The following is an 8,125-nucleotide window of genomic DNA, read 5'->3' on the forward strand; positions in this document are numbered from 1 at the left end:
TGTAAATTGTGCAAGTATGATCTCCTCCATAAAACCCCAACAAGAAGCCTCAACAACACCCAAACCATACCATATAACTAATCATGGATGTAAGCCTCTCACAAGAAGATCAAACTCAATAAAACCATTCCTAAACTAAGGAATAACCATTCCTAATCCAAGGAATATGCCCAATATAAAACCATCTCCCAAACTCAACTAGCATAACAACATATGCACATGGAGATAACCAATGCTTAACCATCCCTCCAATGAACCCTCCAGAACTAACTCATGTACCATAGCTCAAGATCCATATCCATGAAAGACAAGCATAAATATAATGCAACTAAGAGAAATAATGGGCCATACCTCTCAAGTAGCAAACCGCCGAGTAGACCAAGAGTGGGGAATGAGAATGCTCATCAAGATACCCAAGTCTCCAACCAAGACTCATCTAAGAACAATCTCCTCTCAAATCCATATCAGGTGACTGCCCCTCGGACTTCCTGCTGAAACCATCAACCGTCCCAACAAATACTTCTCTAATCCAAGAGAAATCAGCGTCACCACCGTCTCTAAGTATCCATGAGCACCTATAACCAATCAATCCATGCCAACTCCAAATTTAACATAGCAATAACATGAAGTATCCAACTTATGATCAGTGTACTCAATACCAAGAAACTAAACCAAGATCAATGTCAAAGTTCCAACCATGGCCTCAGGAACATAAACATGACAACATGATCTTACCATCTCAACCAAAGAGATAACATGCTTCATATGAACATACCATAACATGTCACAACTCTAAACGTGTATCAAGAGTATACCATGACATAATAATGAAACCATCCTCACACCAAGGATAACATGCCAAATAAAAGCATAAACCACACCTTTTCCAAGAACCTCCTAAGTCCTTAAGATGTAACCATCTCCACACACCATGAAGAAAACCATCTTCACATACCATGAAGAACCATCTCCACATACCATGAGGATAACCAAGAACTCCATGAGTCCTCAAGATCTAACCATCTTCAAACACCATGAAGATAACAAGTGCACCATGCAAATGTCAAAGACGCTTCTGCAGCAATAGGATCTAAGACAAACCTCCAACATCTGCAAACACTCAATAAATATATCAATACCAACAACTCCCACTCAACCATGGTACCAAGTCACCAATGGCATCATAAAATCCATCTTCTCCAAACCAAGAAGATATAAACCAAACAATGAACTAATCCTGCACTGTCACCTCATCACTGTCACAAGCTCCCACTAAAATGTGTATCCAAGCTATCCATGACATCATGATGAAAAACCATCCTCTAACCATGAGAATCAACCAAGGCATCAAACCATCAAAGAACTCAAAGTGCACATCATGAGCTCCTCAAAAGAAATCAAATAGCCATGATCCTCAACCAAGAAGATATACCACCATAACTGAATCAGAAATCCAAGCTAATGAACATCAAGGATGTACCTGTATAACCAATCATGTCATGCCAAAATCCATGACACCATGATCACATCCATGAACCGAGCATCTGGTTCTCAATATGTCCAACCTGTCAGCATAGTCAACCACAATCCTCTGCCATGAGTGTACCTGGTAACAACATCTCATCCCTTCTACATGAAGATAAAATCATAAAATCATGTGACTTAGGGCATAGACAACCCAAATCCAAGCCACCAATTTGAATATGCATCAATAATGAAAGATCAATGGGCAAAGACAACCCATAACCAAGATATAAATGCAACCTGTAAGTATAGACCGCTTACAACACTGCAAAACTTGTAGACCCAACAAGTCATCATGCATATCCAAACCAAACACTAATAACCATATCATCATGAGACCAATCTGAAATATGAACTAAGTATACAATGACATCAAAACTTAAATCTCCAATGCCATAAACTCACAATGTTACCATAGTCAAAATATATCTATAAACTGTTCAGATCAATATATCAACCAATAAATTATGCAAACCTGCACCAAATCTGAACCAATGTGTAGAGCTCTCCAAGAGCTTTTTGTTGACTACTCGAAGTCCAAAATTCGACTCCGTATGCCCAAGTTATGCCCTAATTCGTGCTCAAACTAAACAACATCTGACTTTAGGGTTCTTAAAACCTAACAAAATCTCAAAATCATAGAACCAAACCTACACCATCTTGTAGTGCTCTGAATTAGCTTTCCAACGCCTATAAGAACTCTTAAATCTAATATTCTGAGAGAAAGTTATGGCCATTTTACTAAGACAGTCTTTTTACCATTTTCAGTACGATTTTTCATTTTTTATTTTTTCAGTGACGAAAATTCCGACGGGATTAAATTTGACGACCATCATGGGCTGAAACCAAAAAACTCTTTCATTTCCTCTAAAAATGGCCAAACTAGGGCATATTATATATCAAAATTTATGGAAACGTTGACCCGGATCCAATGGTGAGGTTTTTTTTTACCTAGGTCATTTCTGCATGCTACCCCCCAAAACCCTCATTTAAATGAAACATCCGAAAAAATCTTTTTGTCCAACAATTTCACATGCCCAAATCTTTTAACATCCCATCATAACAGCAAACCCAAAGTCCTCAGATCTGCAATAAATCATTAATATATCTTGCCCTTTCTTTTATCCTCTCATGCATTCCCATGGACTCAATCTAGGGTTATAATAATAAAACCATAGCTCTGATACCACTGTATATGAGCAATGTTAGTATGCTAATAGAAACCAAATTTAAATAAAGCTTCTACAAACTAAACAAAATTCATAAACTTCAAGATAGACTAAGATGAGCTCTCAATTGAAAATATGAGCCATTAATGGGCTCTCTCAATGAGAAGCTCTCTTGTTGAGCGGCTTTATCTAAATGGATAGGATGTATGCTCAATATGCTTCCAAAGGCTTCAATGGATGATTGTGAATTTTTGGTGTGGATAGATGGATTTAGTATGGATTTGGCTCTCAAAATAGCATTATAACTTTACTTCATGGATTGTGTTATTTTGCAAAAGGGAAGGATCCAATTTATAGGCAAGAGGCTTGAGGGATTGAGGGCTAAGATGCAAGGATGGGAAAAAACTCATGGAGGGCTCAGATTGCATGAGAAGAGAGCACATGGATTGTGCTTCCTTACAACCAATCAAGGAGTGACACATGTCACATGGTGAGAGGATGGAGGAAAGGGGAAGGATGAGTCAACAAAGGAGGCTCAAGGGATAAAATCCTCATAAAGACCCTCATAATGACTTGTAAGAGCAATAAAAGAGCTTGGAAGAGTCATTTATGACCTAGTGGGCTTCATAAAGTTTTATGGTTGAGATATTTTGAGGGAGATGAGAGCAATTTTGACTTGGACTTGATTAGGAAGGTTTTAAGCTTGCTTAGGCTTGTGCAAATGATTAGAGGATGGATTAGGATGGTTTAGGATTAGCTTAGGGATAGGCAAGTGGATGGCATTTAATGAGGGTGGGTGAAGGAGGAGATATTTGTTAACTTTGGCTTGGGTTAGTAAGTTTTAACCCATGTTTAGGGAATGTGACAAGGTTAGGAGGGGATTAGGATTAGGTTTAAAGACATCTTCTAGAAGAGTCTAGACTTTGGATGAGGATAAAGACTTTCTAGAATAGTCTAGAATTTCCTAGGATGAGGATGAAGACTTTCTAGAAGAGTCTAGAACTTCTTAGGATAAGATTTTATGAAATAAATAAAGTTTTATTTATTTCAAGGGTTTGGGTTGAGGAGATATTTATTAAAATATTTTTAATAAACATGAGGATTAATATTTAATCTTGATTAAATATTTTGAGTTGGGATTAGGGGTAGGAAATGATGAGATTAGCCTTTAATTGAAATTAAAGAAGGATTAGAAGATTTTGGAAGAGGTTATTGGTCTCAAGAAGATTGGCCAAGTTTTGGGCAAAAAATAAATTTTTTTTATTTATTTTAGGATTTTTGGTCAATTTATTAATTAAATAATTAATAAATAAGGAAATAATGTTTAAATAAGATTTAAACATTTTAGGGAGGGATTCCTTAATTAAATATTTTTAATTAAGATAAAGGGATTTAATGGCATAAAAATTAATTAATTAATTAATTAAATAATTAATTAATAAATGATGATGTCATTAGAGATTTTTTCAGAAAATAAAAATACTTTATTTTTTAAAGGTTTTTAGGTGTCTACATTTTGCCCCTCTTTGATGTGATGCCACAAGTGGCATGGCATCAAAGATAAGAAAATAAGATGCCCAAGGCTAGAGTAGAAGAGGAGAGAATGGACTGTGAGATGCCCCCTCAAGAAGGTAGCGGGGAGAGAAAGGGAGGCTCGATGGCTTCTTGAAAAGTATAAGAATCTCGGATGAGTAAGGAAACTCAGATTGGCAAAGAGAAGGGGCTAAATTAGCTCAAACTCTCACTATGGGAGAATGATAAAGGAGAATCAGATGCACAAGAGGAAGCAAGCTTAAGACTTTAGGGAAGGTGGAGGATGAAGGAGCAGAGTGCTATAAAAAGGAATCCAGGATAGGGAGATGGATGAGGGGATTAAAAAGCTGATGCAATAGGATTTCAAAGAGTCAGATTGGTGGAAGATGGGTTTTGGAGATCCCTAGGACTAGGATTGTGGATCTCGAAAGGTGAGGCTTGGTGGATTGATTTGGATTGGTGGATCCCTAAGACTAGGATTGTGGATCCCTAAAGCTAAGAGTGATGAGTGATTCAAAGAGATACTGATGCATAAGCTGGGGTAGGAGAGACGGATGCTGGATATGGATGGGGGATAATGGAGATGAAGGAAAACCATTGAAGCTTTTTGAGTGGGGGGGATACTTCAAAGAGAAGTACCACCATGTAGTTGAGCACTAGATTTGCTATAGGACTATTGGTTAATTGTCAAGGTTACCAAGAACATCAAGGCCTTTTCACCAACCATCCAAAGGACTGACAAAATAACTCAAAACAAACACACAAGGATTGCCCCATCATCACACATGAATCCTAGAGGAAGCAGCATGGAAACGACACTAGAGAACCCACAAGCAGAAAAAAAAACAAACAAAAGACCTGATCAAGACCTTACGCTCTAATTGCCCCATTCGCAGCATACCATGATATGGAAGATCGTGGCAACCTTGAGGAGGGAACAAGGAGATTGCTTGGAAAAGATACTTCAAGACCCAAAAGGGAAGATCCCAAATCAAAAGAAAGTGAAAATCCAAAAGAGAGCCGTTTGCCAACGAGATGGGTAGGACAAGGTACTAACGGACCAAGATCAGACATGAGGAAAGCTATATCCTGCAAGGACCTATTGGAGAGCACCGAAGCTGGTGGATTTGGATGAGTGATGCATCTGGCAAGCTGAACTAAGAAAGATAACACTTTGGTGATAGGAAATCTAGCTAAAGGATGCGTTGGAATAGCTAACCAAGATGTGCGATGGGTGCAAGATGCTGATCAAGGACAAACTGACATGAACACTGGATAGATACAATGGTACTAAGCTAAAGAGGATGTACAAGCTGATAGACCAAGATATTTACAAGCAGGCTAATCAAGATATGGTACAAGCTAACAGACCAATGATATGTATGATACAGATGGATAAAAGCTCAGGATGAGAGGATAGTGGGATGGTTCGATGTTGTGCAAGATGCGAAAGCTAAGGGTGGGGTGATAGCAAAAGATATGGATTTGGCAGGATGCATCCAATGATGATGAGATATTTTGTGACCAAGGATAGCTAGAGGAGCAGGATGAGATGGCTGGATAGGATGGTAGATAGCTAGGATTATGATGGATATAAAGAGATGACATTGGGTTTGCATGAGGATAGCCTAGAGCTAGATACCAATGACAAGAGAGGATGGACAAGACAAGATCTCCAAGGAATATAGTGCCCCCAATCAGAAGATAACATGCGGAAGGAGGTCTTATGATGGATGTGATAGGATTGAAGCTAGGATGGAAAAAGCTGAAGGGGCTAGGGAGATGGATGATAGCTGAGATGATTGGCTGAAGCTGCATAAGATTAGTGGATGGTGTGAGATGGAAGCTGGAGGATGGAGGATAGGTGGATAGATTGGAAGATGGAGTTGGATGTCAAGAGATGACCAAAAGCATGAGGGTGATAGGCTAAGCTGGGGATGGCAGGATTACGCATGACGCTTGTTTGCCAAGTTTTCATCATGGTACTTGTCCAAGGTGCTTGAATTGCCAAGTTTTCACCAGTGGACGCTTTATTTTTCTTTTCTTTTTTGACTTTTTGACTTTGGACTTAGCTGGAATGATTTTGGCTTTCTTCAGCTATTTTGGCTTTTTTGGGATTTTTCACTGGTTGTTGGAATGTTCAATTTTGTTGCTAGTTGTTGGTACACCGAATGTGTGATTTATGCAATAGATCGGTTTAGATGGGATTGATGGTAGGATATGGAGGGATGAAAATGCTGGAAAGGAGCATGAGATGGGGATGCTTGCAAGAGCAACATTGGCACATGTTGGAATGGGTGTGAAAAGAGCATATGGGGGATAGATGGTAGATGCGGGCATGATGGAGGATTTGTGGAAGCGTGCTTGGGGATATAGGCACCCAAGATGGAGTTAGGAGATGGGGGACATGAGTCACTAGATGGGGGATTAGCAATGGTGGATGCCATTATGCATTGGGTTTCAACTTTTTTCTTGGGGATCCACATGGTTTTGGATTTTCTTTTCATAGGCTTTTGCATTGTTTTGCATTCTTTGATTGGATTTTGCCTTTTTGGAGTATGTCTTTTAGAATATACATATGATTGCCTAGGATGTGGATTTTTAGCTTTATGCATTTTGAAGTTGGCATTTACATTGTTGTGGTAAGCTTTGGGAAGATGGTTAGGAGAAGCTTTGTGAGATGGAGAGGATATGAAAGAGCATGTAGGGGGATGATGATGGATGATGTGCCCTGATATGTGCCTTTGTTGATCTTGCATAGGAATGGATGGAATAGGATTTTTATGATGGCTAATAGGAGGATGGAGGATGGTAGATTTTGGGACATAGGGACCCAAAATGGATTTAGCGGATGAAGGGGGGATATGGTAGGTTGTTTTGGGTTGCAAAGATGGTGGAGGGGGGATGACATAAGATTTCTTGAAGGAGTGATGGGAGGCTGGCATGGTGGGCTTGTAGATAGGCTTGGTTTGGGGGTGTGGTGTACCAACACCTTTAGATGGTGAGCCTTTGGATACATATCCAAGACCATGTAATCCTAGATTTTTTTGTGCAATAATAGGCTCTCTGATTCCTTGCTCTTGTGGTCCTAAACCTTGACCTTGATAATGCCATTGATTGAGCATTTGAACAAGCTGAGGAAACTTTTTGCTTGTAGAAAATGGTAGAAGTGATTTATTAGGTGTATTGCAATGGGGAGATACTGTTCTTAATTCTTTTGCTGAGAGAGGGCCACCATGGATGAATGTAAGTGAACCAAGAGGGTAGATAATAGATGGTGGAATAGCTTGGATAGGTGGTAAGATGGAAGCATGGAGCGAGGGAGATGGAAGGATAGGATCTTGATGTAGCTGGTGGGATGACAAGATATCTTGTAGTGGAGGAGATATGGCTTGAGGTTTTGGAGATGGAGGAGATAGTGACTCCACTATGGATGGAAGACATGGTACGATGATATCTTCATTTATGCTTTGGGGGATGTCAACATGCTTTTGGGCAGGATCTTGATAGGATTGGTTTGGAGTGGATGGTGCGATAGGAGGTGAAGGGATGGATTCTTCAAAGGCAGCGGATGGATAGATGGGAGATTCAGTAGTGGAGATGGGTGAGTAGAAGATGGATGCATAAGGGTCATTACGAGAGATTTGGGAAATGCTTGGAGGCGATGTGGATAGGATTTGGAGGGATTTGATAGGTGGTGGAATTTTGATGCTTGCGGGAAGTGGAAGGATTTTAAGCAATTTGATGGATGGTATGGGGATGATAGCTATGGGAGATGGAGGTGATATTATAGATGGGGAAGCTTCATCACTGACTACTTCACATGGTTGGATTAGATGACATGGCTTATCGACTATTGGAGGCAACTTTTCTTGTATTTCCTCTAGGAGATTCCTTGG

The sequence above is a fragment of the Cupressus sempervirens genome, chromosome 10 (genome assembly GCF_028749045.1).
Source record: "Cupressus sempervirens isolate cs-2001-9-10 chromosome 10, ASM2874904v1, whole genome shotgun sequence".
Taxonomy (NCBI): domain Eukaryota; kingdom Viridiplantae; phylum Streptophyta; class Pinopsida; order Cupressales; family Cupressaceae; genus Cupressus; species Cupressus sempervirens.